Source organism: Scyliorhinus torazame, chromosome 15, assembly GCF_047496885.1.
Source record: "Scyliorhinus torazame isolate Kashiwa2021f chromosome 15, sScyTor2.1, whole genome shotgun sequence".
Taxonomy (NCBI): Eukaryota; Metazoa; Chordata; class Chondrichthyes; order Carcharhiniformes; family Scyliorhinidae; genus Scyliorhinus; species Scyliorhinus torazame.
Window position 1 is genome coordinate 204,328,260 of NC_092721.1, and position 12,765 is coordinate 204,341,024.

Here is a 12,765-nt window from a genome sequence, read left to right on the forward strand (position 1 = left end):
AACACACGCACACAGACATCAGGAACGCACACACAGACCACAGACATCAGGAACCCCCGCACACAGACATCAGGAACCCCCGCACACAGACATCAGGACCGCGCGCACACACACATCAGGAACGCACGCACACAGACATCAGGAACGCACGCACACAGACATCAGGAGCACACGCACACAGACATCAGGAACGCACACACAGACCACAGACATCAGGAACCCCCGCACACAGACATCAGGAACCCCCGTACACAGACTTCAGGAATCCGCGCACACACAGACAGCAGGACTGCGTGCACACAGACAGCAGGACCGCGCGCACACAGACATCAGGAACGCACGCACACAGACATCGGGAGCACACGCACACAGACATCAGGAACGCACACACAGACCACAGACATCAGGAACCCCGCACACAGACATCAGGACCGCGCGCACACAGACATCAGGAACGTGCGCACACAGACATCAGGACCGCGCGCACACAGACATCAGGAACGCGCGCACACAGACATCAGGAACTCGCGCACACAGACATCAGGAACGCATGCACACAGACATCAGGAACGCGTGCACACAGACATCAGGAACCCCCGCACACAGACATCAGGAACCCCCGCACACAGACTTCAGGAACCCCTGCACACAGACATCAGGAACGCGCGCACACAGACCACAGACATCAAGAACCCCCGCACACAGACATCAAGAACCCCCGCACACAGACATCAGGAACGCGTGCACACAGACATCAGGAACGCGCGCACACAGACCACAGACATCAGGAACGCGCGCGCACAGACATCAGGAACGCGCACACACAGACATCAGCTCCCTGCACACCTAGGCACATATACACATACATCTACAGATATATATATATATATCTATAGATGTGTATGTTTATATATATATATATATGTATATATATATATATATATATATATACACACATGCAGAATCACAGAGAGACAGACACATGTATGCACAGTGAGAGAGAGAGACATGCAGGTAATAGTTCCCCAGCACCAATGTCAGGCCGGGTTAAGTTTCAAAATCAGGTTGGTTACTTCAGTCTGGTAAACAGTGATTTACTCTGAGTGACTATAAACAGTTTGGAAAGTTGCCGGTCCACCTCCAGTGAATGACACCCAGTGCCACAAAATAGGCCCAGTCTCACTGACACACCACACGTGTCTGTGGAGTTATGTCCAGCTGTTTCTGTCCCATTCGCCAGCGACAGGTCAAAGATGGAGAGTTCTGTCTTTCCCATTGTTCTAGCTCCCCCCCACCCCACTCCCGTTTTTAAACGATTATACTTCTTCCAAGCTGTTGGGAGTCAGCTTTCCGAAGGAGGGGAGGGATTGGGGGCGGGGGGGGGGGGGGGGTTGCAAGGGGAAGCGGGAGGAAGGAAAGAAAAGGGGATCCCAGAAAACAGACACAAAGCATCTGTTAGTGTCCAGAGAGCAGAGAAGACAAATGTCACAGCTTCCTTTGCCTGGAGGTATGAGTAGGATCTAAAAGCCGGGGCACGTGGAGGAGACAAGAGGTCTCGACCAGGTCAAGTGAGACAGAGAGCAGAACGCAGCAGGATGCCCCATCTGAAGAGCATTTATTAACTCTGCGCTTGTTTAACAACAGGCTTTAGGAGCGGAGGGGAGAGTAAAAACAAAGGGCCGGGGGATGGGGTGGGGGTGGGGCAGTGTTGTGGGGCAGGGCCGTAGTTTAATGGCATACCCTGAGGATACTGCAATTTGTGGAGCTGTGTAGCAGCGGTAACCGGATACTGCTCGGGACAGGTGCAGAGGGTGATGTGTGTTTTGTGTCAGTGATCGAGCTCCCAGCTTGGAGAAAGCAGTTGTTGCATGTGGAATAAAATCTGTCACTTCTCTCCTTCCTCGCCCACCTTTTGGTCCTCGCCACACTCCTTGACACAAGGTCCCCAAAAGGGTGCAGCTCCTACTCCTCCGCCCGGCCAGGTAACCATTCCTTACAGCCGGTGTCAGACGTGGATCAGTGGGTGGCATTGTTACCTCCAAGTCCCACGGCTGAGACTTTGGCGGGGTTCTCTGCACCCTGAGCTGCATGTTCCTCGGCGGCACGCCGCTCGCTATCGGCGGGATTCTAACCTCCCGCAGCTTGAAAGGGAGTATCAGCCTGGAACTCACAATCTTAGACTGCCAGTCCCGAGGGAGACACGGAGGAAGACCCGGGGAGACACCGAGGGAGTACCGGGGAGACACCGAGGGAGTACCGGGGATACAGCGAGGGAGTCCTGGGGAGACACCGAGGGAGCCCGGTGTGACACGGAGGGAGACCCGGGGAGACCCGGAGGGAGACCCGGGGAGACACTGAGGGAGACCCGGGGAGCCACTGAGGGACACCCGGGGAGACCTGGTGGGAGACCCGGAGGGAGACCCGGTGTGACACCGAGGGAGTCCCGGTGTGACGCCGAGGGAGACCCGGTGCGACACCGAGAGAGACCCGGGGAGGCACTGAGGGAATCCCGGTGAGACACTGAGGGAGTCTCGGTGAGACACTGAGGGAGTCTCGGTGAGACACTGAGGGAGACCTGGAGACCCGGTGAGGCACGGAGGTTACCCGGGGAGACACCGAGGGAGTCTCGGTGTGACACTGATGGAGTCCCGGTGAGACACTGAGGGAGTCTCGGTGAGACACTGAGGGAGTCTCGGTGAGACGAGAGAGTCTCGGTGAGACACTGAGGGAGTCTCGGTGAGACACTGAGGGAATCCCGGTGTGACACTGAGGGAGTCCCGGTGAGACACTGAGGGAGTTCCGGTGTGACACTGAGGGAGTCCCGGTGTGACACTGAGGGAGTCCCGGTGTGACACTGAGGGAGTCCCGGTGTGACACTGAGGGAGTCCCGGTGTGACACTGAGGGAGTCCCGGTGTGACACTGAGGGAGTCCCGGTGTGACACTGAGGGAGTCCCGGTGTGACACTGAGGGAGTCCCGGTGTGACACTGAGGGAGTCCCGGTGTGACACTGAGGGAGTCCCGGTGTGACACTGAGGGAGTCCCGGTGTGACACTGAGGGAGTCCCGGTGTGACACTGAGGGAGTCCCGGTGTGACACTGAGGGAGTCCCGGTGTGACACTGAGGGAGTCCCGGTGTGACACTGAGGGAGTCCCGGTGTGACACTGAGGGAGTCCCGGTGTGACACTGAGGGAGTCCCGGTGTGACACTGAGGGAGTCCCGGTGTGACACTGAGGGAGTCCCGGTGTGACACTGAGGGAGTCCCGGTGTGACACTGAGGGAGTCCCGGTGTGACACTGAGGGAGTCCCGGTGTGACACTGAGGGAGTCCCGGTGTGACACTGAGGAAGTCCCGATGTGACACTGAGGAAGTCCCGGTGTGACACTGAGGGAGTCCCGGTGTGACACTGAGGGAGTCCCGGTGTGACACTGAGGGAGTCCCGGTGTGACACTGAGGGAGTCCCGGTGTGACACTGAGGGAGTCCCGGTGTGACACTGAGGGAGTCCCGGTGTGACACTGAGGGAGTCCCGGTGTGACACTGAGGGAGTCCCGGTGTGACACTGAGGGAGTCCCGGTGTGACACTGAGGGAGTCCCGGTGTGACACTGAGGGAGTCCCGGTGTGACACTGAGGGAGTCCCGGTGTGACACTGAGGGAGTCCCGGTGTGACACTGAGGGAGTCCCGGTGTGACACTGAGGGAGTCCCGGTGTGACACTGAGGGAGTCCCGGTGTGACACTGAGGGAGTCCCGGTGTGACATTGAGGGAGACCCGGTGTGACACTGAGGGAGTCCCGGTGTGACACTGAGGGAGACCCGGTGTGACACTGAGGGAGACCCGGTGAGACACCGAGAGAGACCCGGGGAGGCACCGAGGGCGACCCGGGGCGACACCGAGGGAGACCCGGGGCGACACCGAGGGAGACCCGGTGCGACACCGAGGGAGACCCGGTGAGACACCGAGAGAGACCCGGGGAGGCACCGAGGGAATCCCGGTGTGACACTGAGGGAGTCCCGGTGTGACACTGAGGGAGTCCCGGTGTGACACTGAGGGAGTCCCGGTGTGACACTGAGGGAGTCCCGGTGTGACACTGAGGGAGTCCCGGTGTGACACTGAGGGAGTCCCGGTGTGACACTGAGGGAGTCCCGGTGTGACACTGAGGGAGTCCCGGTGTGACACTGAGGGAGTCCCGGTGTGACACTGAGGGAGTCCCGGTGTGACACTGAGGGAGTCCCGGTGAGACACTGAGGGAGTCTCGGTGAGACACTGAGGGAGTCCCGGTGAGACACTGAGGGAGTCCCGGTGAGACACTGAGGGAGTCCCGGTGAGACACTGAGGGAGTCCCGGTGAGACACTGAGGGAGTCCCGGTGAGACACTGAGGGAGTCCCGGTGAGACACTGAGGGAGTCCAGGTGAGACACTGAGGGAGTCCCGGTGAGACACTGAGGGAGTCCCGGTGAGACACTGAGGGAGTCCCGGTGCGACACCGAGGGAGACCCGGTGCGACACCGAGGGAGACCCGGTGCGGCACCGAGGGAGACCCGGTGCGGCACCGAGGGAATCCCGGTGCGACACTGAGGGAGTCCCGTTGTGACACTGAGGGAGTCCCGGCGAGACACTGAGGGAGTCCCGGTGTGACACTGAGGGAGTCCCGGTGTGACACTGAGGGAGTCCCGGTGTGACACTGAGGGAGTCCCGGTGTGACACTGAGGGAGTCCCGGTGTGACACCGAGGGAGTCCCGGTGTGACACTGAGGGAGTCCCGGTGAGACACTGAGGGAGTCTCGGTGAGACACTGAGGGAGTCCCGGTGAGACACTGAGGGAGTCCCGGTGAGACACTGAGGGAGTCCCGGTGAGACACTGAGGGAGTCCCGGTGAGACACTGAGGGAGTCCAGGTGAGACACTGAGGGAGTCCCGGTGAGACACTGAGGGAGTCCCGGTGCGACACTGAGGGAGACCCGGTGCGACACCGAGGGAGACCCGGTGCGGCACCGAGGGAGACCCGGTGCGGCACCGAGGGAATCCCGGTGCGACACTGAGGGAGTCCCGTTGTGACACTGAGGGAGTCCCGGCGAGACACTGAGGGAGTCCCGGTGTGACACTGAGGGAGTCCCGGTGCGACACTGAGGGAGTCCCGGTGTGACACTGAGGGAGTCCCGGTGTGTCACTGAGGGAGTCCCGGTGTGTCACTGAGGGAGTCCCGGTGTGACACTGTGGGAGTCCCGGTGTGACACTGAGGGAGTCCCGGTGTGACACTGAGGGAGTCTCGGTGAGACACTGAGGGAGTCCCGGTGTGACACAGAGGGAGTCCCGGTGTGACACAGAGGGAGTCCCGGTGTGACACCGAGGGAGACCTGGTGCGGCACCGAGGGTGTCCCGGTGAGACACCGAGAGAGACCCGGTGTGACACCGAGGGAGACCCGGTGTGACACCGAGGGAGACCCGGTGCGGCACCGAGGGAGACCCGGGGAGGCACCGAGGGAGTCCCGGTGAGACACCGAGAGAGACCCGGTGGGACACTGAGGGAGACCCGGTGCGACACTGAGGGAGACCCGGTGAGACACCGAGAGAGACCCGGGGAGGCACCGAGGGAATCCCGGTGTGACACTGAGGGAGTCCCGGTGTGACACTGAGGGAGTCCCGGTGTGACACTGAGGGAGTCCCGGTGTGACACTGAGGGAGTCCCGGTGTGACACTGAGGGAGTCCCGGTGTGACACTGAGGGAGTCCCGGTGTGACACTGAGGGAGTCCCGGTGTGACACTGAGGGAGTCCCGGTGTGACACTGAGGGAGTCCCGGTGTGACACTGAGGGAGTCCCGGTGTGACACTGAGGGAGTCCCGGTGAGACACTGAGGGAGTCTCGGTGAGACACTGAGGGAGTCCCGGTGAGACACTGAGGGAGTCCCGGTGAGACACTGAGGGAGTCCCGGTGAGACACTGAGGGAGTCCCGGTGAGACACTGAGGGAGTCCCGGTGAGACACTGAGGGAGTCCCGGTGAGACACTGAGGGAGTCCAGGTGAGACACTGAGGGAGTCCCGGTGAGACACTGAGGGAGTCCCGGTGAGACACTGAGGGAGTCCCGGTGCGACACCGAGGGAGACCCGGTGCGACACCGAGGGAGACCCGGTGCGGCACCGAGGGAGACCCGGTGCGGCACCGAGGGAATCCCGGTGCGACACTGAGGGAGTCCCGTTGTGACACTGAGGGAGTCCCGGCGAGACACTGAGGGAGTCCCGGTGTGACACTGAGGGAGTCCCGGTGTGACACTGAGGGAGTCCCGGTGTGACACTGAGGGAGTCCCGGTGTGACACTGAGGGAGTCCCGGTGTGACACCGAGGGAGTCCCGGTGTGACACTGAGGGAGTCCCGGTGAGACACTGAGGGAGTCTCGGTGAGACACTGAGGGAGTCCCGGTGAGACACTGAGGGAGTCCCGGTGAGACACTGAGGGAGTCCCGGTGAGACACTGAGGGAGTCCCGGTGAGACACTGAGGGAGTCCAGGTGAGACACTGAGGGAGTCCCGGTGAGACACTGAGGGAGTCCCGGTGCGACACTGAGGGAGACCCGGTGCGACACCGAGGGAGACCCGGTGCGGCACCGAGGGAGACCCGGTGCGGCACCGAGGGAATCCCGGTGCGACACTGAGGGAGTCCCGTTGTGACACTGAGGGAGTCCCGGCGAGACACTGAGGGAGTCCCGGTGTGACACTGAGGGAGTCCCGGTGCGACACTGAGGGAGTCCCGGTGTGACACTGAGGGAGTCCCGGTGTGTCACTGAGGGAGTCCCGGTGTGTCACTGAGGGAGTCCCGGTGTGACACTGTGGGAGTCCCGGTGTGACACTGAGGGAGTCCCGGTGTGACACTGAGGGAGTCTCGGTGAGACACTGAGGGAGTCCCGGTGTGACACAGAGGGAGTCCCGGTGTGACACAGAGGGAGTCCCGGTGTGACACCGAGGGAGACCTGGTGCGGCACCGAGGGTGTCCCGGTGAGACACCGAGAGAGACCCGGTGTGACACCGAGGGAGACCCGGTGTGACACCGAGGGAGACCCGGTGCGGCACCGAGGGAGACCCGGGGAGGCACCGAGGGAGTCCCGGTGAGACACCGAGAGAGACCCGGTGGGACACTGAGGGAGACCCGGTGCGACACTGAGGGAGACCCGGTGCGACACTGAGGGAGACCCGGTGCGACACTGAGGGAGACCCGGTGCGGCACCGAGGGAGACCCGGTGCGGCACCGAGGGAATCCCGGTGCGACACTGAGGGAGTCCCGTTGTGACACTGAGGGAGTCCCGGTGTGTCACTGAGGGAGTCCCGGTGTGTCACTGAGGGAGTCCCGGTGTGTCACTGAGGGAGTCCCGGTGTGTCACTGAGGGAGTCCCGGTGTGTCACTGAGGGAGTCCCGGTGTGACACTGTGGGAGTCCCGGTGTGACACTGAGGGAGTCCCGGTGTGTCACTGAGGGAGTCCCGGTGTGACACTGTGGGAGTCCCGGTGTGACACTGAGGGAGTCCCGGTGTGACACTGAGGGAGTCCCGGTGTGACACTGAGGGAGTCCCGGTGTGACACTGAGGGAGTCCCGGTGTGACACCGAGGGAGTCCCGGTGTGACACCGAGGGAGTCCCGGTGTGACACCGAGGGAGACCCGGTGCGGCACCGAGGGAATCCCGGTGTGACACCGAGGGAGTCCCGGTGTGACACCGAGGGAGTCCCGGTGAGACACCGAGAGAGACCCGGTGTGACACCGAGGGAGTCCCGGTGTGACACCGAGGGAGACCTGGTGCGGCACCGAGGGAATCCCGGTGTGACACCGAGGGAGTCCCGGTGTGACACCGAGGGAGTCCCGGTGAGACACCGAGAGAGACCCGGTGTGACACCGAGGGAGTCCCGGTGTGACACTGAGGGAGTCCCGGTGTGACACTGATGGAGTCCCGGTGTGACACTGAGGGAGTCCCGGTGTGACACTGAGGGAGTCCCGGTGTGACACTGAGGGAGTCCCGGTGTGACACTGAGGGAGTCTCGGTGAGACACTGAGGGAGTCTCGGTGAGACACTGAGGGAGTCTCGGTGAGACACTGAGGGAGTCCCGGCGAGACACTGAGTGAGTCCCGGCGAGACACTGAGGGAGTCTCGGCGAGACACTGAGGGAGTCCCGGAGTGACACTGAGGGAGTCCCGGCGAGACACTGAGGGAGTCCCGGCGAGACACTGAGGGAGTCCCGGCGAGACACTGAGGGAGTCCCGGTGTGACACTGAGGGAGTCCCGTTGTGACACTGAGGGAGTCCCGTTGTGACACTGAGGGAGTCCCGGTGTGACACTGAGGGAGTCCCGGTGTGACACTGAGGGAGTCCCGGTGTGACACTGAGGGAGTCCCGGTGTGAGACTGAGGGAGTCCCGGTGTGACACTGAGGGAGTCCCGGTGTGACACCGAGGGAGTCCCGGTGTGACACCGAGGGAGTCCCGGTGAGACACCGAGAGAGACCCGGTGTGACACCGAGGGAGACCCGGTGCGACACCGAGGGAGACCCGGTGAGACACCGAGGGAGTCCCGGTGAGACACCGAGGGAGACCCGGTGGGACACCGAGGGAGACCCGGTGGGACACCGAGGGAGACCCGGTGGGACACCGAGGGAGACCCGGTGGGACACCGAGGGAGACCCGGTGGGACACCGAGGGAGACCCGGTGGGACACCGAGGGAGACCCGGTGGGACACCGAGGGAGACCCGGGGAGGCACCGAGGGAGACCCGGGCAGGCACCGAGGGAATCCCGGTGTGACACGGAGGGAATCCCGGTGTGACACGGAGGGAGTCCCGGTGAGACACGGAGGGAGTCCCGGTGAGACACGGAGGGAGTCCCGGTGAGACACGGAGGGAGTCCCGGTGAGACACTGAGGGAGATCCGGGGAGACACTGAGGGAATCTGCATTATCAGAGGTATTTCAGATGCTGCAATAAACTGGGGCCCACTCATTGGCTCAGGTCATTGTCGGGGCTGCATTTCATAAACGCACACCAGGCAGGTTTTCAGTGCGGGGCATAGAAAATAGGTGGTAACCCATCACCAACTTCCATCATCCCCCCCCCCATCACCAACTTCCCCTATCCCCCCCCACCTCCCCATCACCAACTTCCCCCATCCCCCCCACCCCCCCCATCACCAACTTCCCTCATCCCCCCCCCACCTCCCCATCCCCCCCCACCCCCCCATCACTAACTTCCCCCACCTCCCCATCACCAACTTCCCCCACCCCCCAAACGCCAACTTTCCCTCATCCCCCCCCATCCCCCCATCACCAACTTCCCCATCCCCCCCACCTCCCCATCACCAACTTCCCCCATCCCCCCCACCCCCCAAACACCAACTTTCCCCATTTCCCCCCACCCTCCCATCACCAACTTCCCCCATTCCCCCCACCCCCTCCATCACCAACTTCCCCCATTCCTCCCCCACCCCCCATCACCAACTTCCCCCATCCTCCCCACCCCCCATCACCAACTTCCCCCATCCCCCCCATCACCAACTTCCCCCATCCCCCCCATCACCAACTTCCCCCATCCCCCCATCACCAACTTCCCCCATCCCCCCCATCACCAACTTCCCCCACCCCCCCATCACCTACTCCCCCATCCCCCCCCACCCATCACCAACTTCCCCCATCACCAACTTCCCCCATCCCCCCACCTCCCCATCACCAACTTCTCCCATCCCCCCCACCTCCCCATCACCAACTTCTCCCACCCCCCCCACCTCCCCATCACTAACTTCCCACTTCCCCCCATCACCAACTTCCCCCATCCCCCCCCCCATCACCAACTTCCCACATCCTCCCCATCTCCCCATCACCAACTTCCCACATCCCCCCCACCTCCCCATCACCAACTTTCCACATCCCCCCCCCACCTCCCCATCACCAACTTCCCCCATCCCCCCCATCACCAACTTCCTACATCCCCGGCACCCCCCGATCACCAACTTCCCACATCCTCCCCATCACCAACTTCCCCCATCCCCCCCCACCCCCCCATCACCCCCCCATCACCAACTTCCCACATCCCCCCATCACCAACTTCCCACATCCCCCCCATCACCAACTTCCCCCATCCCCCATCACCAACTTCACCCATCCCCCCCATCACCAACTTCCCCCATCCTCCCCATCACCAACTTCCCCCATCCCCCCCACCCCCCATCACCAACTTCCCCCATCCCCCACCATCACCAGCTTCCCACATCCCCCCATCACCAACTTCCCCCATCCCCCCACCCCCCATCACCAACTTCCCCCATACCCGATCACCAACTTCCCCCATCCCCACCATCACCAACTCCCCCCATCCCCCCCATCACCAACTTCACGCATCCCCCATCACCAACTTCCCCCATCCCCCCCACCCCCCCATCACCAACTTCCCACATCCTCCCCATCACCAACTTCCCCCATCCCCCCCCACCCCCCATCACCCCCCCATCACCAACTTCCCACATCCCCCCATCACCAACTTCCCACATCCCCCCCATCACCAACTTCCCCCATCCCCCATCACCAACTTCACCCATCCCCCACCATCACCAGCTTCCCACATCCCCCCATCACCAACTTCCCCCATCCCCCCACCCCCCATCACCAACTTCCCCCATACCCGATCACCAACTTCCCCCATCCCCACCATCACCAACTCCCCCCATCCCCCCCATCACCAACTTCACGCATCCCCCATCACCAACTTCCCCCATCCCCCCCACCCCCCCATCACCAACTTCCCCCATCCCCCCATCACCAACTTCCCCCAACCCCCCATCACCAACTTCACCCATCCTCCATCACCAACTTCTCCCATCACCCCCACCCCCCATCACCACCTTCCCCCACCCCCCCATCACCAACTTCATCCATCCCCCCCCACCCCCATCACCAACTTCCCACATTCCCCCCCATCCCCCATTACCAACTTCCCACATTCACCCCCATCACCAACTTCCCACATTCCCCCCATCACCAACTTCCCACATTCCCCCCATCACCAACTTCACACATACCCCATCCCCCCATCACCAACTTCATCTATTCCCCCATCACCAACTTCATCTATTCCCCCATCACCAACTTCCCCCATTCCCCCATCACCAACTTCCCCCATTCCCCCCACCCCCATCACCAACTTCCCCCACCCCCCCACCTCCAACTGCACCCATCCCCCCAACCCCCCCATCACCAACTTCCCCCATCCCCCCACCCCCCACCTTCAACTGCACCCATCCCCCCCACTCCCCCATCACCAACTTCCACATTCCCCCCATCACCAACTTCCCACATTCCCCCATCACCAACTTCCCCTAGTCCCCCCACACCCCACCACCAACTGCAACCATTCCCCCCCATCACCAACTTTCCCATTCCCCCCACCCCCCATCACCAACTTTCCCATTCCCCCCACCCCCCATCCCCCCATCACCAACTTCCCCCATCCCCCCATCACCATGGTGTTGATTATGGTGTTGAAGGTGGAGCTGTAGTCAATGAATGGGAGTCTGATGTAGGAGTCCTTGTTGTCGAGATGCTCTGGGGATGAGTGTAGGGCCAGGGAGATGGTGTCTGCAGTGGACCGGTTGTGGCGGTATGTGAATTGCAGTGGATCAAGGCAATCTGGAAGGTTGGGAGCTTTTTAAAATTATCTTTATTGTCACAGGTAGGCTTACATAAACACAGCAATGAAGGGCAGCATGGTGAGGCAGTGGTTAGCACTGCTGCCTCACGGCGCCGAGGTCCCAGGTTCAATCCCGGCTCTGGGTCACTGTCCGTGTGGAGTTTGCATATTCTCCCCGTGTTTGCGTGGGTTTCACCCCCACAACCCAAAGATGTGCAGGCTGGGTGGATTGGCCACGCTAAATTGCCCCTTAATTGGAAAAAATTAATTGGGTACTCTAAATTTATTTTTTTTAAAACAAAACAAAACCCACTGCAATGAAGGTACTGTGAAAATCCCCTTGTCGCCACATTCCGGCGCCCGTTTTGGTACACAGAGGGAGAATTCAGAATGTCCAATTTACCCAATTTCGGGACTTGTGGGAGGAAACTGGAGCACCCGGAGGAAACCCGGGGAGAACGTGCAGACTCCGCCCAGATAGTGACCCAAGCCGGGAATGTGAAGCAACAGTGCTAACCACTGTGCTTACGTGCCGCCCTACTGTGCTACCCTGCTGCAGTGACATACCTCATGACGAACCTCTCGAAGCACTTCATAATAATAGATGTGGGGGCCACCGGTCGGTAGTCGTTGAGGCACGTTGCCTGGTTCTTCTTTGGCACTGGTAAGATAATGATCTTCTTGAAGCAGGTGGGAACTTCGGAACGGAGTAGCAAGGGGTTAAAGATGTTTGCGATCACACCCGCCAGTTGGTCCGCGCAGGATCAGAGTGCATGACCAGGAACTCCGTCGGGACCCGTTGCTTTCTGTGGGTTCACTTTCGAGAAGGCCGATCTAACTTCTGAGACCGTGATAATGGGTATGGTTGTGCCTGAGGCTACTGGGGCAGGTGACATTGGTTCATTGGCTGCCTGCTCAAAATGAGCATAGAATGCATTGACTTCATCAAGGAGGGGCGCCCTGGCGCCAGAGTTTCTACTTGGCTTTGCTTTCTAGCCCTTTATCTTGTTAAGCCTTGCCACAACCGCCGAGAGTCCGTGTTGATGGTCTGGGACTCTAGCCTAGTCTTTGATTGTCTCTTGGCGTCCCTGATGGTTTTGCAGAGGTTGTACCTAAATTTCTTGT

General features: G+C 61.3%; 1 protein-coding gene across 1 annotated transcript in view; it reads left to right on the top strand.

Moving 5' to 3' along the window:
• clpb (ClpB family mitochondrial disaggregase) overlaps positions 1–12,765 on the top strand; it is a 212,413-nt gene that overhangs the window by 82,797 nt on the left and 116,851 nt on the right.